Raw genomic sequence first — 22213 nt, forward strand, 5'->3', positions numbered from 1 at the left:
GTTTTGCTCTGCCAGCACTCATCTATTTGCACCGTGCGCAGAAGCACCCATTACAGCCACAAGTGTCACCCCTTGTCAACTCTACTTATGTGTTCCTTGTTCCTAGTCTCCGCTGGCACTATGGCCATTATAAACACCATGTGGTTTACAAACACCGGAGTTTCCCACCTACTACAGTACAGCTTGGGAACTAAGTGTGCTCTTCTACGGTACTGTACATCTTGGTAACCTACTGTGCTCTGCCTCAGTACCTCTTGGTAATCTATTGTGCTCATTATTGGCACCTACTGTGCCCCTCTGAACTGTCCTACTGGTGTACTGCCCTGCTAACTGGTCTGTACTGCAGTTCTGCTCACTGCTTCTCATGCCTGAACACTTGTTTGACTGACCTGCACTCTTTCAGCACAGAACACCTTCATTGTCTTTTGGTCTGTTTCATTATATTACCAATGCTACTCAGTCTGTTGTGTTTCATACTGCATATGAATAAATCTTATCTTAAACCTGCTACTTTTGTTGTTGCCTCCACAAGTCATGGCCCCATACACCAAGCTCCTCCGGGTCCACAACCAAACTACCTGTTTCAGTAAAGCTCTGGAGTGAGTGTCGCCCTTATTGGAAAGGTTTAATCCTACCCTTCTTGACTACACAAAATTTTTGGAATCTTTTCAAAGTATTTTTGATGAAGCTGGGCGCACCACATCTACATCCTTAAATATCACCAGGGAACTAGAACTGTGGGTCAGTACATCATTGAATTCCAGACCCTAGCCTCCAAACTTCATTGGAACGACGAGTCCTTAATCGCAACCTTTTGGCATGGGCTTTCTGAAAACCTTAAGGATGAATTAGTGTTCGGGAAATTCCATCTACACTGAAAGAGATAAAGGCACTGATTCTGGTTGGCACACAAAGCAGCGGTATTTCGCTGCATTGCTGTCACGACTGGGGATTGGTGGACCTGGGAGTGACCTTGGTGGCTAGCTGACTACCAATGGAAACAAATCTCAGAGGCATGTAAATATGATGAAGGAAGTTTATTGCACAATGGGAATAATGGTACAGATGATTACTTTGAGGAATGATGAGTATCAGAGTCTGTAATAGTCTTTGGGGAAGCTAGTGGAAATGACTGGAGCTGGGAGAAGTCACCATGGGAATTGGACCGGACACTTGGAAGTTGTAGCTGGAGGTGTAGAGGTATTGAGGACCGGAGGAGGTACTGGCAGCTGGCGGTGTACAGGTACTAGGGACCGGAGGTACACAGGTGCTGGCAGCTGGGACTGATGAGGGTGGAGCACAGGTGCCGGAAGCACTGAAATGATGCAGCAAAATCACAGGTGCCGGAAGCACCGAGATGATGCAGCAGAAGCACAGGTGAAGGTAACTGAAGGTCAGCTATGCAGATAACAGGTGACCACAGGTGCAAGTATCTGGTGACCACAGGTGCAGGCAACTGGTGACCACAGGTGCAGGTAATGGAAGGTCAGCAGTGCAGGTAACAGGTGACCACAGGTGCAGGTAACTTAAGGTCAGCGGTGAAGGTAACAGGTGACCACAGGTGCAGGCAACTGGTGACCACAGGTGCAGGTAACTGGTGACCACAGGTGCAGGCAATGGAAGGTCAGCAGTGCAGGTAACAGGTGACCACAGGTGCAGGTAACTTAAGGTCAGCGGTGAAGGTAACAGGTGACCACAGGTGCAGGTCAGGGGTGCACATGAGCTTGCTGTCAGAGTGGTTCAGTACTTGGGAGCCTCTTCAGAGAGCGCTCCTACAGCATTGAGCTTAGTAGTGACGATGCACAAGCAAGGTGTGCATCCAGATCTGAGAGGATAACCCCTCAGAGTAGCACTGATTGGGCAGCGGGGTGATTGGGAATAGCAAAACCTGGAACAGTCTCTAAAGGACGCCAACAGGCTAAGCAGGGAACTTGCATGATTCCATTTCACTGGTAACTACGGAGTTAATGGCTGAATCAGAACTCACCCAGGTGCTCATTACTAGCACAGGCTCAGGACACATGATAACCTTGCTGCAGCAGGCTGGGATACACAGGACTGACAAGCAGGTATGACAGAACAAACACACAGAGTTCAGGCAGGATTGTGACAATTACGAGCCATGTAACGCTGCCTGCCGGGTGTGCGAATAGTTCTTGGGATTTTGGTTCTGTAGTAGGACTACAAGTTCCAGTGGACCCTGCATGCTGGTACTTGTGGTTCTCCAAGTCCCAGAATGTACATCTTTTTTTTTCCTAGGCTAAAAATACTACTGGGAACATTTGTAACTGCCACTACTGGGGGCATTAACTGTAACTGGTCTGGCACTACTGGGGGCATGATATGTAATTAGCACTACATCTGTAACTAGCACTACATCTGTAACGGGCACTACTGGGGACATTACATATAACTGGCACTACTGGGGACATCTGTAACAGGCACTACTGGGGGCATAATATGTACCTGGCAGTAAATGCCTGCAAGAAAATGATTGCTTAGCAATAGTACAACAGAGTGCCTAAAATAGTACACAAACTTTGTTTCATGTTTTGAATCATGTTTAATTCCCAAATAAAATATATTTGTGTGTATTTCATGTGTTTGTTGTATTTGCACAACATAAATGCATATTGTGTTCACACATGGTCCCATCCTCAAGATATCTAATTGAAATATAAATATTTTCCAAAATATGGAATAATCCGTTATTCAAATGACTTCTGTTGCCAAGCATTTTGGATAAGGGATACTCAACCTGTATTGGGTTTAGTTCAAGGGTTATGGCTAAGGTGAGGTTTGGGTGCAAGCTCAAGCTCTTTTGCACTTTGGCAATGGTCACTTTTAGTGACACTATCTTTTTTGCCCCTTCTTTTATATTAGTTCCTGAGGAGCTCTTGCTTGCTACCGCTATGCCATTAAACTTAATAAAATGTAATATGACTCCAGGTAGTGGGGCATTTATGCGGTGAACCACAATTGGCCACTGTGGCCATCTTGGATTGTTGCCATGGCAAGCCCTGATTTGCTCACTGTGACTGACTGGTCATGTATCCTAGTAGAATCATAGTAGATTCAGGGGCACATCATTCTCCACATGGGTCAGTATTGATGGGCACCCACCACTGCTGCACCCACTCCTGCTCCACTCTGCTAAGAGGGCGAATGGGGGATAGATCCTCCGAGATCCAGGCCCACTGATGGTTCCGATGGCCATGTTGGGTCCCATTGTATTGACAGCTTGGGGCTCCTTAAGCCCCGTACACATGGGGGAGATATATTGCTCAGTTTCTCCTTTTCATCAGCGACCAGAGATGGGTGCAGCAGAGGTAATCAGAGGTAATCCGCTGGTCGCAGGAGCAAGCTCCTGCGACCAGCGATTAGAAAGGGGCTGAAAACGGGAGCACGCACCCGCCGATTTATCACTGGGTGCACACTCCCATCACTGGCAATATGGTTGCCTGCGACCATATTTCCAGCGATTTCAGCCCCTATCGCCCCCATGTGTACACAGCTCTAGTCACTTTTTTGTAACCTCACTAGAGTGAAATAAATGCAACACCACCAATATCTAGCAAGCATTTCCAGATGTTTATTTATCACATGGGAATCTTCTTTACTGCAATTCCAGATGTAAATGACAAAGGAGAAATCCCTAGTAGCAGCAACTAGATATAATGTATAGATGTATTGTCAGCTGGAGGGGTCAGTGGGTTACTGGTCATCAGATGATTCAGTCTTTTGGTAGATTTGAATGCTGTATTTAAAGGAATAAATTAGATACATTAGCGTATAACCTTTAAAAGATGAGGTTAAAGATTACATGAGGTTTCGGTTATAGAACAGACAAGGTGTAGACAGGCAATATTACGTGTAATATTACGTGCTTCTGCTTTGTAATTGGAAGCGTGGTGGAAAATTCAGCCCTTGGGTAGGTGTCTACTATAACATAGTAAATATTGGCTAGTGTCTACAAGTCTTTCCTCTCTCAGCTCCCATCTCCTCCAGCTGCCAAGTGTGAGTGATCTTCAGGTTGAGGGTTAATGATACACTGGGGGAAATGCTGTCATTAGGAGTTTTGCAGATGAAGTCTTTGCGTGACTGTTTCTCATATACAAGGAGAGGGAATTTTTGTTTGCTTCCAGCAATGGGGATGTCTACAACAGCACTAAATTACCTTATCTTCAATATATATCTGAATCAAACAGGTTAGATGTAGTTTATCCAGCTTGCAGCATGCAATAGCTTGAAAATGCCTACCCTTGAGTCATGCCCAGGCTAGCTCCAAGTTCGTGCCACTGAGAATAGATGAGTAGCTGATGTGCTGGACTAGAAAATAAAGCGCCAATGATCAATCATATAGAGTTATTATAATTATACTATATGCAGCATTTGCTTTCTGTACTATCTAATAAACAAATAATCAGAGATAACTAAAGCAAATATGAAGCTATGTTAGTATTAATGTGTTATTATTATTTATTTATACAATGCCACCAAGTAGCGTAGCGTTATGAGAGAAAATGTGTAAACTGCATCACTGCCCCATATGGGCTTAGGGGGATCTTCTCGCAATACTGCAAGTTGGGCCCCGTCCCGGTGTTTTGGTGACTGCGCGTGTGCATGGTCTATTATGCACATGTGCAGCTCCCCTTTGCGAACGGCTTTGGCGACTTACATAGTCGCCATTCAAAAGGATCGGGGCAGACCAGGGGTGGATGGCAGCGGGGAGGGGGGTCGCCCATGAGAACGCACAGATTTCTATGGCCGTCCCCATAAAATGCTGGGCGTTCCCATTAGGATGGGGGCAGGCCAATGCCTTCGGGCCGATGTTTCCAGGCAGGCACACACAAATAAACGTTAGTTCAGACTGACTTTTCTTTGCGAAGCCAGGAGACATCATTTGATGGTTGACGACCATCGAATGATTTCTCCTGCTGCGGAGACATGCCAGGGGATGTGTCTTCATTCACATTGAAAGCATTTGCTTTGAGTGGGCTTATACTGCCATCTGTTGGCAGCAAGTGAAACTACATCTACTAGCATTTGAAACATTAGCTGTGAGTGGGCATACACTGCCCTCTGTTGGCAGCAAGTGAAACTACATCTACTAGCGTTGAAGCATTAGCTGCGAGCAGGCATACACTGCCCTCTGTTGGCAGAAAGTGAAACTACATCTACTAGTGTTGGAAGCATTAGCTGCGAGCAGGCATACACTGCCCTCTGTTGGCAGCAAGTGAAACTACATCTACTAGCGTTGGAAGCATTAGCTGCGAGCAGGCATACACTGCCCTCTGTTGGCAGCAAGTGAAACTACATCTACTAGCGTTTGAAGCATTAGCTGCGAGCAGGCATTCACTGCCCTCTGTTGGCAGAAAGTGAAACTACATCTACTAGCGTTGGAAGCATTAGCTGCGAGCAGGCATACACTGCCCTCTGTTGGCAGAAAGTGAAACTACATCTACTAGCATTTGAAGCATTAGCTGCGAGCAGGCATACACTGCCCTCTGTTGGCAGAAAGTGAAACTACATCTACTAGCGTTGGAAGCATTAGCTGCGAGCAGGCATACACTGCCCTCTGTTGGCAGAAAGTGAAACTACATCTACTAGCATTTGAAGCATTAGCTGCGAGCGGGCTTACACTGCCCTCTGTTGGCAGCGAGTGAAACTACATCTACTAGCGTTGGAAGCATTACCCGGCTTACTAGTTTAGAAATCTGTTCTAAATCTGTATTTTTACGCATGAAAAATGGTATTGTTTGACACTGCCACCAGGCCTTCTGAAGCCCAGTGCTCTAGGTTCATTGTTGATAATGATGAGGTGATTACTATTTCTAATAACAATTAAAGTAAAGGATATATAGCAACAGGGCTTTATTTAACAGAGGTCACGGCTCAGTGAGGTCAGTGGTGCAGATAGAGGTGGGGATGGGTACAAATGACCTGGACCCAGGTCCAAGTGATGGGTCCAGTGGGGCCCCTACTACCTGGCAGCAGCAGCAGCTGCGGGAGTTCTTCTCAACCTACCACATGCTGCAGTGTGGCCAGGGCGGTGTTTACACTGCTACTTTATTCTGTATTTTATTCTAAAGCCCCGTACACACTGGGCGAAACAAGGAGCGATATTGCTAATTTTATCCCTTCTGAGCGATATCATTATTGGCCAGTGTGTATGCTGTTCATGACGGCTGATGCATGCAGAGATGAGGGAGAAGATCTTTAATGATGGAAGAATACAGAATGCCCCCTACGCCATCATTCGCCAAGTCCGCCAGCACTTGCTGATGCCGGTTCATTATCTGAAGCAGCGGGGATCGCTCTGTGTGTACGTGTCATAATGGTGCATGGTCACATCTCCCACAATTAGACCACACCCCCTGAAAAGTACCTGCTGCTCTGCACCTGGTGAGCCATGCAAATCTTAAAGAGGATTCACATTGAGGAAGGGGCGCGGTCTCTCTGCACTCTCTCTGTCATCCTCAGTGACAGAAGGGTGCTAGACAATAACGTCACAGTGTTGTAGCTCAGGGTTACTGAGTAGGAGACTACATATTGGTGTCACCCCTGGGGGTATGGGTCATAGGGTCAACAGTCAATATGTCGACAAATGAAAAAGGTCAACATGCATTAGGTAGACGTGGTCAAAATTTCAACACAAGCAATGGGTTGACATGGAAAAGGTCGACATGAAAAAGATCGACATGAATTTTTTAAATTTTTCATGTCTATGTCGACATAAGTCAACATGGACACAGTATAAGAGTTTTGGGTCTCCTCACATGGCTCGCTTCACTCACCATGCGACGGGCACACAATTATTTTGTCCTTCTATATCCACATAGATAGTTAGGTATGAAAAACCACCTTTGTTTGAAAAATGCATGTCGACCTTTTCCATGTCAACCTATTGCTTGTGTCAACTTTTTGGCCATGTTGACCTAATGCATGTCAACCTTTTGTTTGATGAAAAATAGCCATTGACCTATTGACTGTCAACTTAATTGCTGTCAACTTATACCACCCCTGGAAGGATGACACCCAGGTGCGGTTCACAACACCCTAGTGACACCAATGCCAGGGTGTAAGTTCATACCAGGTGCTCAGAGGCAAAATAGAGGGCGGTGCTCCTATCCCAGCAACTGTTGGAGCATGAGCAGTAGCACAGCTGAGGGAACGAGACAGGAAGTAAAGTTATCATACTGCCGTCATAATACTTCTTAATGGGATGGGCTCCTATCAGAGACTGTACTACCCACTCACAACGGTACAGCTGGGATTCTTTATTGCCATGGATTGCAGTGATAACGAATATGTATTTTTGGAGGCTGGCCACAACTGATAATAAATAGAGCCATAAAGGTAAGTCTAGACACTGGGCCTTATTCTAGTTTACTCTTAAGTCCCATACACACTGGGCGACTTTGAGCTGAAAGTCGCTCAAAACCGCAGGTTTGAGTGGCTTTCAACTTAAAGCCGCCCAGTGTGTATGGCCCGGCGATGAGCAGTGATCGCTGCTGCGCGCTCCCGCAACATCGCTGGGGAAAGCCGTTCATCTGCTGGTTATACCAGCAGATGAGCAGCTTTCAGGACGGCATTGCATAGCGCTCCGCTATGCAATGCCGTCCTCCCCCCTCCGTCGGCACCGGGCAGTAGGAAAGCCGCTCAGTGTGTATGCACTGAGCGGCTTTCCCCGTAGCGATGATAGTGATCATCGCTGTCCATACACACTGGACATAGTCGCCCAGTGTGTATGACCTTTAAGGGGTGTACACACAGAGAGATTTTGGCTAATGGACAATTTTGACTAAGCAATTTTGGAAGAGATTCTTGGCTAGATGCACTGGAGATTTTGACTAAGCGATTTAGCCGCAAATATTACTTGATAAATGCAGCCCTATGTTTGTTACTCTGTTGGGTGACCACTTTAAAATAAAGAATTATAAAAAAAAAAAAAACCCGGCAATGGGCATCTTACCCCCTGGCAATGAGTAAGAAACCCTGGCAATGAGTAAAAAACCACTGGCAATGATATATACACCCGGGCAATAAGCATGTATGGCCAGCCTAAACTGCTCTTTGATGGATATCTAACCATTCCTCAACATTCAATCTCTTCCCCAGATCTTTTTCTCCGGCCATGTCAAAGAACTCTTTACTGCAGTTAATGGACATACTAACAATGAATAGAAGATAGATATATCTCCTCTACGACCAGGGTCATAGGTTCAGAGGTGCAGAAAGGGATGGATTTTTCAAAATGTACACGAATGGCAGTGGGGGGGGAGCGGCAGTTGGGGAGAGCCGGTGATCGTTGAAGAGATACTGTGCACAAGCGGCATCTTTTCATTGCAGGGAAGGAGGGATTGATGGGAGCCAAGGGCTGCTCAGTCACTAGGGGAGCACTGGGCACAACACCAAAGATGAAAAAACTGGGGCTCGCTATGATAGGCCACGTCACCTCTACCCCAAGACCACATCCATCTGCCCCTTAAATCCAACCTCTTTTCGTGCCAGCGATTTAGAATTTTCTAAAGTTGGGAGGTATGTACACACTGCGATTCACGGCACCGCCAATACCATTAAAGATATTGGCAGTGCTGCCGGATGAATGATATCACTCAATGATGTCACTTGGTCCCCTGCTGAACATGCAGTCACTGATCATTTAGTCAGATTTCATGCATGTTCAGATGACAGGGTGGTTTGTTAATGCCCATGCATATTGGCCCTTATTCTGGTTCACTCGCAAAGGCAAATTCCTTCTCAAATGGACAAAACCATGTGCACTGCAGGTGGGGCATATGTAACCTTGTGCAGAGAGAATTAGATTTGGGTGGGGTTTTACTTCAGAGTATGATCTACTGTATATTGCAGTGTAAAAATAAAGCAGTCAGTATTTTCCCTGCACAGAAACAAAATAACTCACCCAAATGTAACTCTCTGCACATGTTACACCTGCCCCACCTGCAGTGCACATGGTTTTGTCAATTTGAGAAGGAATTTGCCTTTGTGAATGAACCACAGTAATGCCCATTGTGTACAAACTAAACAATATTCCCACTGGGTCTTCCCACTGGGTCTTCCCATGGTAATTGCCTGGTGATGGGTGGGCATTCGCAAACAAAGCGGAGAATCGCAGAGTGCGATGGGGGGGTGGCCGGCACTCCAGATGGCATTAAGTCCACACGCAACGCTGCAAATTTCACAGCGTTTCATGTGGACCAGAATAAGGCCCATTGTGTTGTAAAATCACAGTTTGTACCCGTCATAAGTGTAACATTGTAATTCCTCTGTTTCATGTATTTTTGCTTTTGCCATTTTTAGGTTATGAAACATGAACATAGTTCATAGCCTTATTTATTCAACATTATAATACATACATATACATACATACAAACTTAATAGAGTTTGTGAATTCAAGCTGACTGACATATCTCTGTATTTATTCTGCTACATGTAACATTTGTATCACTATTACTAATAAGCTTCCTCATTTTTCTGAATGACTAAACTGTCATTGTAGGCGGCCCTGGAGAATATCATTGTACTACACACGAGTGTCTCCGTGCTGATGTGATAAGGTCCTTGCGTGTCAAGCAGTTGTGCCACTGCCCCTATCACATTGCATGCTGCAGTGTCATTTTAAAAGGTGCGTGTGTATATGTGTGTGTGCTAAGGATAATAGTACACTTGTCAACAGGATATTGTTTAATGGTGTTGCTTGTAAACAGTATCCACCCTTGTGCTTTTCTTTCATAAGTTCTGTATTGCACCTATAAGTGTTTTAATTAACTCTTCCACTGCTGTGTAAAAATCTATTTTCAGCACAATCCTTTTCTCCCTTAGCCTCAGTGACATTGGGCCTAATTCAGAATTGATCGCAGGGCAAATTTGTTCTCAAAACGGGCAAAACCATATGCACTGTGGGTGGGTTAGAGGTAACATGAGCAGAGAGAGTTAAGGCCCCCATCCACTAATGCAAAGTATTGCATGTGATAACTCGCCAACTCCTCCAGCAGCTGCCGGGCGGCAGGATTGCATATGATACATTGTATGTGGTCCTTTTGCATACAATGTATCATATGTGATCCCATTCATGGCTATGGGATGAGAAAAATATTCAGTCAGAGTCAGAGCAAAATGCATGCGATAAGGCCATTTTTCAGCGAAACCTCCTTCCAGGAGCTCAGAATCGGATGAAAATTGGCCAAGTCACACTAGTGGATGCGGGAATCCAAATCCCAGAGGAGTAGCTAGGTGACATGGTGTACAGTGGTGGATTCAGGGGGGGGGGGGGCACCCGGGCACGTGCCCCCCCTGTCATTTATTTTGTAGCTGAGGACCAGGGCTTTCCAACGTGTCTCTAGCCCCCCCGGGAACCGGAGATATCGCCTGGCAAACCTGTAACGTTTTTTCCCCATAGGATAATATGGGACCCGTCAATTCCGACCCCCACCCAGTTCTGACGGCTGCCAGTTCCCGCCCTGGCATCACAGAAGCTTGTGGTTGATTTCATTCAATTCCAAATCGCTGGGCCTTCAATATGATACCAGGCTGGTCCAAATCGGTCAATCGGTTGCAGAGATATTGCGTGTAAACCGATTTTTTTTATTTTTGAAATGTAATTTCATGGCTGTTCATGTTCTTTGAGAGCAGATTACTCTGGAACCAAACGTTCCAGTTTCACTGGACCAAAATCATTCAAAGCCCACTCAAAAGTTCTTCAATATAATACTTGTCTCATGTAAATGGGTCAGTTGGTTCCGAAGATATAACCGGTTAAATGAGATAACTGGTTAAAGGGGGGAGGGGTGGTTTTCTCTCCCCCTCACACCAGAAAATGCAGGGACTAGGCTGGTGTAAAAGGGGCCAACCTGGGAATGCATTTTCTGGTGTGAAAGTGGTATTATTTCAAATAGCCGGTACCTGCAGTGCTCTGACTACAGCCAGGCTCTGCCACTATCAGTGGCTATCACTTCTGCTGTCCCCCATTTACCACGAGCATGTATTCCCCCTTGGCAATGAGCATGTAATCCCACATAGCAAGGAGCATGGAACCTCTGGCAATGAGCATGGAACCCTTGGCAATGAGCATGTAGAGAAGCAGCACTTATGTAGCATAGTTTTTAATAGGCATTATGGTGTTTGGCATAACACATAATGGACATAATGGCGTGTAACTTAACGTGTAATGGACATTATGGTGTAAATGTTTAATGCGAGCCTTTGGTGGACAATGTCCCTGTTTATGAAGTGTATTGTGAATTTTGGCTTAATCTGTGTGGCATTATGTGAATTCTGGCTCAATCCATGTGGCATTATGTGAATTTTGGCTCAATCCGTGTGGCATAATGTGAATTTTGGCTCAATCCATGTGGCATTATGGGAATTTGGGCTCAATCCGTGTGGCATTATGGGATTTTTTTCCCAATCCGTGTTGCATTATGTGAATTTTGGCTCAATCCGTGTGTCATTATGTGAATTTTGGCTCAATCCATGTGGCATTATGTGAATTTTGTCTCAATCCATGTGGCATTTTATGCATTTGGCTCAATCCATTTGGCATTATGTGAATTTTGGCTCAATCTGTGTGTGTTATTATGTAAATTTTGGCTCAATCCATGTGGCATTATGTGAATTTTTACACAATCCATGTGGCATTATTTGAATTTTGGCTCAATCCATGTGGCATTATGTCAATTTTGGCTCATTCCATTTGGCATCATGTGTAAGGGGCAAGTATAATGGGGTCTAGTATTTTGTTGCATAATGTGTAGAAGTTGTATATGGTGTTGACACGCCCCCTGTTGATTGGCCACACACCCTTTTCCGGAGCGCGCCTTTGGCGCGCGCACAACTACATCCTTCACTTTTGTCGCCATGGTGGGCCTGCGTACTTTAAATGACAGGGCCTATTTTTAATTCCATTCCCACCCTCTCCTGCTGCTCTCTTAACATGTACACTGGCACCACTAACACCGCCCCTCCCCCACCCAAACCCTTTTTTATCATGGTGCCCCCCCTGTCATTTTATCCTGGATCCGCCCCTGCATGCATAACACCCCTTGTAGTGTCCCCTTCACATATAATGCCCCCCAGCAGTGCCCCATTATACACATAATGGTCCCAGTAGTGCCGCTTACACATAGAATGCCCCCCTGTAGTGTTACTGTGTTACACACATAATGGCCATACAAGTTCTGCTTACAAATATAATGCCACCCCCCCCCCCCCCTTGTAGTGCCTTACACACATTATGCCTCCACTAGTGCTGCTTAACTGCATACTGTCCCTGAAGTGTCGCTTACCTATATTCTGGTTGCCTGGGGTTTAATGCTGGTTGCCAGGAGTTCCATACTTGTTGCCAGGGGGGATTACATGGCCATTGCATAGAAGGTTACATGCTTGTGGCCAGGAGGAATGGTTACATGCTCACCATCCAGGGGGAGTTAAATTGCCAGCCCACCAGCCTAAATGTCCTGCCCATGCATAGCAGAGGCGCAGGGTTTCTGACAGCATTAGAGACCCTGTGCCCCTCCAAAGATGGCCACCGCCACAAAAGGAGTCAGCTGCTAGAGGTCCCCCTGTGTGTCTTGTGTTTCCTGTGGTGGCGGCCAGGGTGCAGAGTCTCTGTAATACTTTCAAACACTGCGCCTCTGCTATGGACGGGCGGGCGGCATCCAGAGGGTGGACAGGCGGGCAGCGAGTGTGGTGCCGGGCACCCTGCTACTCTTCAGAGCCCGGAGCCCACGCTCCGCTGGCACCACCCTCGCTACGCCCCTGCCAATTTCCCCTGCACATTGAACTAACTAGAACTGGCACTAGAACTAACCTTGGTGCATTAAAAAATGGTGTAATACACAATTCTGAACAGTCTGCAATTTCATAAACATGGGAAAGATTTATTTATTATTTATTAACAGTTATTGGGGCACACAAATTCCGCAGCGCTTTACAGAGAATATATGAATGTTCACATCAGACCCTGCCCCAGTAGAGCTTACAATGTACATTCCCTACCACATGTACACGCACACAGACATTCTAGGGTTAATTTTTGTTGGAAGCCAATTAACCTATAAGCATATTTTTGTACGGGAAGAATATATAAACTACACACAGTTAGGGCCACGGTGGGAATCGAACCCATGCCTCAGTGCTGTGAGGCAGTAATGCTACACCGTCAAAGATTACAGGGTAGTGTTGTGGGGATGGCACCACCTGGGTGTCAAACCTTCTGGAAATGTAGCAGCAATACTGCAGAACGTTCCTACGGTGATATGCCAAGGGTCTTCTAAATGATTTTCTGTTCCTTTATTTTATACCAAAGTTCTCCAGACACCATTTGGAATCACATAAGAAGAAGCCCATAATGTGTAGTTAATTTTATTATTATTATTATTATTATTATTATTATTATTATTTATATGGTGCCTCAACAATGCCGCAGGACATGAACAAATTAGCAAAACAAGAAAACAACTAACATCAGTGGGGAAACTGTGTGCTGTAACACCCTGGGGGGTATGGGTCATTGGGTCGACCAAATTTAGGTCAACATGCATTGGGTCAACCACTGAATGTCGACAGGGCTTAGGTCGACACCTGAAATAGGTTGGCATGGCTAAGGTCGACAGGGTTGGAAGGTTGACACAAGCATTAGGTCAATACAATTTTTTTTGTCCCAAATGTTGACACAGTCAACATGTACAAAGTGTACTGCTGCTCTCGACATGCTTCGGGCATGGTGCCTCGCTGTGCTCGGCACACTATTTTATTCTCCAACCATGCCGTAATGGATTTTAGGGCATGGAATATCACGTGTTGGCACATGCTGGCTCAAAAAAAAGTTAAAAACTCATGTCAACATTTTGCCTTTCGACCTTCCGATTGTTGACCTAATGCTTGCATGGACCTTGAAACCCTGTCGACTTTATCCATGTGAACCCATTTCAGGTGTCGACCTACTGTAATCCCTGTCGACATTCAGTGGTTGACCCAATGCATGTTGACCTAGATTTGGTCAACCCAATGACGCATACCCCCAGGGTGACCTAAGTGCCCTGTAACCCACAATATTTAACTGTCTGTTTAATTGTATAAGACACTGTACCTAACACTGTATCCAGCAGGTACGGAACACTGTATATGGTTGGGGAAATTTTGGGTAGCTGTTTAACAAAAAGGAAGATTAACCCTGTGAGTGGTGGGTTTTGCTGGGGCAGGGCAAACCTACTAGGGCAGGTTTGTCCTGCCCCTTTAAAACCCACCACAGAGCGTAGCCTAGTGTCCCGGCACCCCTCTCACCTCTTCTCCTGCATTTGTACGCCGGAGCTCCTCTGCCGCTGGCCCAGCTGTCAGTCGCAGCAGTGACCACATACGGCAGGCTAGGGGATGTTCGGGGCGGCTCGGGAGGACTCCTGAGCGCTCCTGAGTCCTCCCAAACCGCCTGAACATCCCTGAGCCTGCTGCCTGCTCCCTGCAAATATTGGCATTGGGGGCAGCGGTAGGGGAGCTCCGGCGTACAATCGCTGGAGCAGAGCAGTGAGGGGCAGCGGTGGGAGAGGAGAGGAGGCGGGGGGTGCCCAGACAGGTGATGTGCCAGTGGTGCACAGCTGCAGGCACCACTGGCGCACACCTTGATATTAGTGGTATTCCTGGAAATTTTCCAGGACAGCCTGCTGTGGCAGTGCAGCTGAGCCCGGAAAATTTCCAGACATACAGTACCACTCAAGTGGTTAAGTAGGACTTTAGGACAGAGTGCCAATTTATTAGTGGCCCAGGGACCCCAAGATTGAGGGCCAGATTGGGCACTGAGAATAAGCATATGCTGGGAGCATGCACATCTGCTGTTGCTATTTTACACATGGTTTAGGGTTTTATCTTTGCAGTTTGGTAGCTACTACTGCTTTTGAGCAATGATATACTCCACATGATTCTTAGTAAATGTCTGTGTTGGATTGTTCTCTATTGAAAGTACTTGAGAGTTGCTTTGATTGGTTATTACTAATACTTCTAAATACTCTCTAAAGAGAGATAACTGCCATGTGTTTATGCTGCTGCTCTGTTGCTTAGTATGACCAACCTTTGGCTTATGTTGGTCAGCGGTGTAGCTAGGCGCCATGGTGCCCGGAGCAATGGCATATTTCGCGCCCCCCCCGGTAATGAATTGGGGGCGTGGCTAACATGTGTTGGCATGTCACATTTGAAAAGAAAAAACTTAAAAAACGCAGTAACGGAATCTGCTGCACTATATAAAACACTGTAACGGAATCTGCTGCGCTATATAATACGCTGTAACGGAATCTGCTGCGCTATATAAGACACTGTGACGGAATCTGCTGCGCTATATAAGACGCTGTGACAGAATCTGCTGCGCTATATAAGACACTGTAACGGAATCTGCTGCGCTATATAAGACGCTGTAACGGAATCTGCTGCGCTATATAAGACACTGTAACGGAATCTGCTGCGCTATATAAGACACTGTAACGGAATCTGCTGCGCTATATAAGACACTGTGACGGAATCTGCTGCGCTATATAAGACACTGTGACGGAATCTGCTGCGCTATATAAGACACTGTGACGGAATCTGCTGCGCTATATAAGACACTGTAACGGAATCTGCTGCGCTATATAAGACACTGTAACGGAATCTGCTGCGCTATACAAGACACTGTAACGGAATCTGCTGCGCTATATAAGACACTGTAACGGAATCTGCTACACTATATAAGACACTGTAACGGAATCTGCTGCGCTATATAAGACGCTGTAACGGAATCTGCTGCGCTATATAAGACACTGTGACGGAATCTGCTGCGCTATATAAGACACTGTAACGGAATCTGCTGCGCTATATAAGACACTGTAATGGAATCTGCTACGCTATATAAGACACTGTAACGGAATCTGCTGCGCTATATAAGACACTGTAACGGAATCTGCTGCGCTATATAAGACACTGTAACGGAATCTGCTGCGCTATATAAGACACTGTAACGGAATCTGCTGCGCTATATAAGACACTGTAACGGAATCTGCTGCGCTATATAAGACACTGTAATGGAATCTGCTGCGCTATATATGACACTGTAACGGAATCTGCTGCGCTATATAACATGCTGACAGCTGTAAATAAATATACATATAAAGATATATACAGCACAGTAGGCCAGGGCAGCAACAGAAGCCAGAGAGATTCACTCTCCCCCAGCCTATACAAACAACCCAACCCCCCCCCCCAGCCCCTACAAACAACCCAACCCCCCCCCCCAAGCCCCTACAAACAACCCAACCCCTCCAGCCCCTACAAACAACCCAACCCCCCCCCCCCCCACGAATCCACCACAAAAAAAGTTACCTTGAATAATGGGATGTTTGTTTGTTCTAATCCTCCAGGCTACAGCCAGCGCTTGGGATGGCTGATGGCGCTGCTGTAGCCTGGGAGGAGGGAGGCAGTCAGAGACAGGTGACTCGGGGAGTGGGAGGAGTCTGTAGTGTGCAGCTACGCTGCGCTGCTCGGAAGCCGGACCGAGCAGCAGCAGCAGCAATTCAGACAGAGAGGAGGACATAGGTCGGAGTGTCACTGTCAGCCCGCCCCTGGCCCTACCGCCTGTGACGCTTGGCGGCAGGGACCGGGCGAGCAGGGCAGAGCAGGAGCCGGGCAGGGCAGCAGCCGGCGCTGCGCACACTGCCCGGCGGCGTGACACTTGTAGTGCAGGGCAGGCATCATTTGCGGAGGGGGGGCGGGCCGGTGGCGCCATTCAGCCAATCTGCGCCCGGAGCATGAGCTCCGGTGGCTCCGCCCTCCCTACGCCTCTGATGTTGGTGCACATATTGGGCCTAATTCAGACATGTACGCTAGGCTGCATTCACCCGCAGCCTAATGAACAGGTCAGCTGTTGCCCCGCCAAACACCCACCAGCATCCCCTCACTAGCATGTGAGGGGATGTGTCCAAGCAGGGGCGTATCTAGATATTCGCAGGCCCTGTAGCAAAAGTTTGTGAGGGCCCCCTATTTATCAGCTGATGGTTATAAATGTATGTAAAACATTATTACATATTGCAGCTCTGGGCCCCATAGCAGCTGCACCCCTTGCACCTAAGGTAGTTACGCCCTTGTGTCCAAGAACACATCCCCTCGCATGGGGCTGAAGGGGACAGAAATCATTTGATTGTCAGAACCATAGGTGCCGATTTATGTTTTTGCTGGGGAGTGGCTTTATGGGGAAAGGGGCGTGGCCACAAAATAATACTGATTTATATTATGCAGCACAGTTGTCTCCAATATTCAAATTATGGCAACAGTGCCAAATACATAAATGCCCCCACAGTGCAGGTACAAAACTCCCCCCAACAGTGCCAAATACATAAATGCCCCAACAGTGCAGGTACATAAATGCCCACACAGTACCTGTGCCTGCGACGAGGGAGGGGGAGTGCAGTGGGACACGGGCGGGTGGGCCGCTGCTGAGCGAGTGGGTGCTCATCAATTTCCGTGGGTGCTCGGGCCCTCAAGCACCCACAGAATCGGCACCTATGGTCAGATCAGCAAAAAGGGGGCGGGCAGCTGACATCATGTGACATCAGCTGCCCGCCCAGAGCAGGGAACGCCCAGCATTTTCATGGGGACACCCATAAAATGCTGGGTCCTCCCTTGATGCTGCCCCCTGCTCATATGCAACCCCTAACCATCGGAACAGGGCTGAATTTGGCCCCTTCCGATCGGGCCAAAATTAGGGCTATTGTGAACTGTGCGGTGTCCGAAATTGACTGGAAAGTAATGTCGAGGAACCAAAAAAGGCCCAAAATGATGTGATTTTAGCTATTTTTATGACTTTTTTGACAAAATATAGATCGCACAGCTCTAATATTAACCCTGAACATCAGGATTTTTTACTGTTCCCTCGCAATTACCTCCACAGGTAAAATACAAATAAAATCCAGTATATTCTCTTACTATGAAATAACTGACAAATATTACATATGTGGATATTGTTGTTGTTGTTTTTTATTTACTAATAACTGAATTAGAACTGCGTGTCTTTTACTAATTAAATTATTAAAGTAAGGTACAATTTAATGAGTTACATAAGATGCAGTCCAACGACTGCACACATTGTAATTACCTCACCATAATAGCATGCCACCTTAAACAGTTAAGGTGGAGCTAGATCTGTAGAATGTGTAATCTCCTCCTTTGCTGCACTGTCTCTTTAAGTCCGCCCATTGCGTGACTGACCCAGGAAAGTTTGGCAAGTTTTGTCCTGGGAGTTAAACCATCTCCAGTCCCCTTGTCACGCAATGCCCCAAACACAGTGACCTCTCCCCTCTCTCACTGCCAGCACCTGGAGAGAGCTCTGTCCCAACCCCCATCAGACCAGCAATTTAATGCAATACAGAGACACAGCTGCAGGGGGGAACCACGGGGGCTTCATATACATATATATTAAAAACGATATTTAACCTAGTAGTAACCTAATATCAATATGCACAGAATAACAAAGTGACATCGCAGTTCGAATCAGACAAATATTCTAAATTACCAACTATTTGCATTTAAATGAATGATAATACAAAGTCCAAGCACAATAAAACAGGAAGCACGAGTATAAATAAATAACATAGGCCCTTATTCTGGTCTGTGCGGTACGGCCCGCGTGCGGCCGTACCGCCGATGTTTTCGCTCTGCACATGCGCAGAGGTCATTCTGCGCATGTGCAGGGGAATTCGCCGCACAAAAATTTCATACGCCGCAAAGGGGGCGTATAGGGGCGTGAGGGGCTTAATACCCTCATTTCCCTATGCATACGCCCCGCGTTTCATGGGCGTTCCCATGCAAACGCGGGGCGTATGCATGGTAATGAGGCTATGACGCCAGTGATGGGGGCGGAAAGCTGACATCGCAGGATGTCAGCTCTCCGCCCCCATACAAGCTTTCACACGGACGATTGTCCGTGTGGTCTAAGCTTGCGTGAGCTGGTGGAGCGTGCGGCCCTGCCTTCGATGGTCGTCGACCATCGAATGCAGGGGGCAGCTCCCACCATGGTGGAGGCGTACGCCCCACCATTTTCATGCGGATCGCCAGCCGTCCGCGTACGGACGGCCGTGGCGATCCGTCTTGTAGGCGGGGATTGGTTTGTGCGGCCGGAGCAACGTATGCGGCTCCGGCCGCACAGATCAGAATAAGGGCCAGTGCTGTAATAATTGTAGAAACTCACAATAGATCTCTAAAGATACGAAGGGACTCATAAACGCAGCGCAATAAACGTGATATTTACCAATAGTGCTTTGACAAATGTAATGTTATTTAAGCACAATCGCTTTGTTTTATGAACGCACAAAGGGTTTTATATAAGCGTGTAAAAGACTGGACCGGTCATATAATCTGTGTAAATACTTGTTTCATATTTAAGAGCACGAACCAGTAAAATATTATATAAACTGCATAAGGGAGGCAAAGCAATGACATATTATATGCAATAATATAATGATGTTATAGCTGATGATATGTAACTACATCGGTTATGTTTATGACTACATTTGGGTTTAGTTATTGGGGCTAGGCACTTAATGGATGAAAAAAGAAATTTAAGAGGAGCAAGAAATTGTGTATACACTGGAGATTACTTTTATTGAATGGGCATCATATAGGATAATTAGATGATTGTATACAAGCAGTACAATCAAACAGAAATGGAAACCATGTTCTGTATCAGTATCATTTACATATGTTTTATGTTCATTGATCTATTTACTAGCCGTCTCTGGAGTGCTTGAGGCACTCGCGATAAAATATGGCTTTCTAGGCAGCCAGTGGCTTTCCAGCTTGTGTGGAACTACAAGTCCCAGTCTGTACTGCCAGCCAAGCTAACTGTATCCGGAAGTATTATAGTTTGCCTATGTCTAATGTCTCATCTATCCAGAGTGATATAGTTATAGTTCTATATGCTCTGCTTGGCAAACACATAAGTACATTTGGGATGTATATATTGCGTGTCAAGTATTATTGCTGTCAACATCAGTATTACCATTCATTTATATAGAGCCAGCATACTCCACAGAGCAGTGGTTCTCAACCTCGCTCCTCAAGTACCCCCCCCCCCCCCCCAACAGTGCATGTTTTCCAGGTCTCCACACAGAATCACAGGTGAAGTAATTAGCTCCACTTGTCATCTTTTAAAATGTGTCTGTGAATAATGAGTGCACCTGTGCACCATCCGGGTGACTTGGAAAACATGCACTGTTGGGTGTCCTTGAGGACCGTGGTTGAGAACCACTGCCATACAGTAGTGTTCCCCAACCTCAGTCCTCCAAGCACACCTGGATTTCAGGATAGCCATGGATGAGCACAGTTTCCTTGAGTTCACATCTGTGCTGAAGTATGGAAATGTAACTGCCTGGGCTGTTGATGTACTGTAATGTCCATGGCTGGGTTACACTAACACAGTGCTTTACAAATGGAGTCAAGTGGTTCCTGCTACCAATATTCTGTTTGGACACACATATACACGTACACGTACACGTACACACACACACACACACACACACACAACCATCACCCACACACGTGTATATGTTTGCTTGCGCCAGATAGATACTAATACATTTATCTCAGATAGATCATTGATTTTAGGAATGACTGATACGAAGAATGAGTGAGGCCGCTGTATCAGGGGATGTACCTGTGTGGTGTCAGGTGTGTGTACAGTTAGTTACCTGCCTCTTGTCACGCAATGCCCTCTCACGCACTCACCGCCCCTCTCCCTTTTTGTTGGAAAAAGTATTCTCAATTACTCCCTCAGGCGCCCCCTCCCCTTAACTCACATACCCCTGATCATTCACCATGTCCCCCCACCACCCCTCCTTGCTCACAGGCTTTTCCTAACTACTGGCACCTGAGCCAAATGTCTCCGACACTACTGTCACGCAAGCTGGCAATCTTTAATCCACAAGGGGCAGGGTCCTGGCTAAACGTTAACCAGACTGGGCAGTGATCCTCTAGTCCGCCGGAGGAGGAGGAGGAGGGGGAGGGGGGGTGCACTGGCAGACGCTAATTACATATAGAACATTTTAGAAGGTATCTTAAATAACCCATCAAGCCACAAGTGTAACCATCACCATTAAAGTTATTACCTGCTTTAGATCTGTCCCATTGAAAAGAGGCAACATTAGTCCCAAAGCAGGATCCGTTTTGATAGAAATCAGGACTTTTGGAAACTAATGGAAATTAGATATTTTGCGGGTGTATTTCATTAAGGAGAGTGACTTATGTCAGCAATGTGTAACCTACTCCCAGCACAGTATGCTGTCCTACAAGGTTCTTAAGGGCTAATAACTACTGTACTTTCCTCATTCATTATATATATATATATATATATATATATATATATATATATATATATATATATATATATATATATATATATATTCTGTATGTTTTATTTATGTTTGCCTATTAGTAACTGCGTCAATGTATTACTGTAAGGTGGATTGTTGAGTTCTCTTCTAACTACCCTCTTGTGGGGCAATTAAATAAATAAAAACGCTTCATCTCATTTATATCTGTTAAGGTTAAAATTGTGATTTGTTTACATACATTTAAAATACAAACAAATGTGTAGATGTATTCTAAACGTTGATAATTTCATTGTTAAATACACAAGGGTACAGTTATTGCACGCATTCATTTTAAGGAACGTTTCCGGTCCCTGATCACAATTAATACGTGCATTATTCGTTACAGCGTCGTTATTAACACAAATGTCATGTCAAATTGTAATTCTTGGAAAAAAAATCGATAAAGTTTTTCGAAATAACTAAACTGAAATAAATAGTTACTAAACAATATTTATTAATTCGAAAAATGTCAAAACCGACTTTTTCTGAAAGGAAAATTATTAGCGGTTTTCGAATGTCTGCGGACTGCAGGGAAACTGCTGACATACTGTATGTACATATTTATATAAACATACACATATGTTTATATATGTATGATTATTAAATGCCTTTTATCGATATGACCTATTCGATATACGGATATCATCGAGAGTACAACAATATAAAATTCGACAAAAGTTGTATTGTGATTAAATGCCAGGGTCATAATATGACAAGCATTTAGTGTACTATATTATATGAACCTTGATATTGTAGCATGTTATACATCATAATAATGATAGTAGTAATAATAATAATAATAATAATAA

The 22213-nt window shown here is 45.6% G+C and overlaps 1 long non-coding RNA gene across 1 annotated transcript in view; it reads right to left on the reverse strand.

Annotated features, from left to right (window-relative positions):
- Positions 1-3610: 3610 nt before the first annotated feature.
- LOC146074939 (uncharacterized) overlaps positions 3611-22213 on the reverse strand; it is a 54640-nt gene continuing 36037 nt past the window's right edge. The window contains exon 3 of the long non-coding RNA XR_014473478.1: positions 3611-3757. This is a non-coding gene — a long non-coding RNA (uncharacterized LOC146074939). The remainder of the gene's footprint in view (positions 3758-22213) is intronic.

The sequence above is a fragment of the Crinia signifera genome, chromosome 4 (assembly GCF_055691185.1).
Source record: "Crinia signifera chromosome 4, ASM5569118v1, whole genome shotgun sequence".
In the NCBI taxonomy this organism is placed as follows: domain Eukaryota; kingdom Metazoa; phylum Chordata; class Amphibia; order Anura; family Myobatrachidae; genus Crinia; species Crinia signifera.